This window comes from Euprymna scolopes, chromosome 9, assembly GCF_053919585.1.
Source record: "Euprymna scolopes isolate OS-2025 chromosome 9, ASM5391958v1, whole genome shotgun sequence".
Taxonomy (NCBI): Eukaryota; Metazoa; Mollusca; class Cephalopoda; order Sepiida; family Sepiolidae; genus Euprymna; species Euprymna scolopes.
Window position 1 is genome coordinate 90,595,048 of NC_136490.1, and position 1,068 is coordinate 90,596,115.

A 1,068-nucleotide genomic window follows, 5' to 3' on the forward strand; every position below is an offset into this window, starting at 1 on the left:
AAGATTTGGCATGAAGGATTTCTCATAAAAATCATGTTATTTCTGGATGAATACTTAACATAAGATTCTTCTTAAACGAAAGAAAAATCCAGGTTTTCTTCGATGGCCATACGTCTAAATAACACGATATTAGTGCGGATGTACATCAGGGGCCGATCCTTAGATCGTTATTATTCCAGATATTTATAAACGACCTCCCTGACAAAATTATGTCCGAGATGAATATACTTGATGATGACATCATACTTTATAATAGACATGAAGGGAAAAACGAATGTACACGTATTCAACGCAAAGGCAGAAAACTTGAAAAACGATGTTCACTCAGTATTGGAATGATGCCGTAAATGGATTGTAGCATTTAATGCTACTAATGATTTTTACTTTAAGATCTACAAAACCCGACACAACCACCGATTGTATAAATAACACTGTACCTTAGAGTGTATCCTTCGAACTCTTCCGCTTAACATTCACATGCAACATGAAATGGAACAAATACATTAGGGGTGCTGCAAAAGATGTGGGCTTCTCCTACCGTGCTAGAAAATTACTCACATCCTATATATTTACAAGGCCATAATTTGTCCATGCATGGCGTAGTGTTGCCACATTTGTGCTAGTGCATCTACCACTTGTCTCTCACTCGTAGACACGGTCCAAAACTTTTAAATCTAATAGGTCCCGCACATTATGTGCCACGTTCCAACGTCTGTCCTATCGTCGCAATATTACTTCCACACACCTGTTTTACAAGTACTTTAATGGAATGTGTTCTGATGAACTCGTAGTCACTTGACGTACATAGTCCAGGCTAACACGACAAGCAGCAAACTCACACCTCTTCACTTCTACGGTAATAGTTTCTTTCTACGGATGCTAAACTTTGGAATTCCATCTCAGTTTTCTTACTTCCCTGCCTCTACTAACTTGTATAAGTTTTAAAATAATGTGAACAGACATCTCGCTGCTCAACTCCCTTCAGTTTCCTGTTCGACAAGATACCAAATAGTAACCCCTTACATCTAAGTTGTAATATGCTTCGTTTCGGGCGAAAAAGAATTAAAA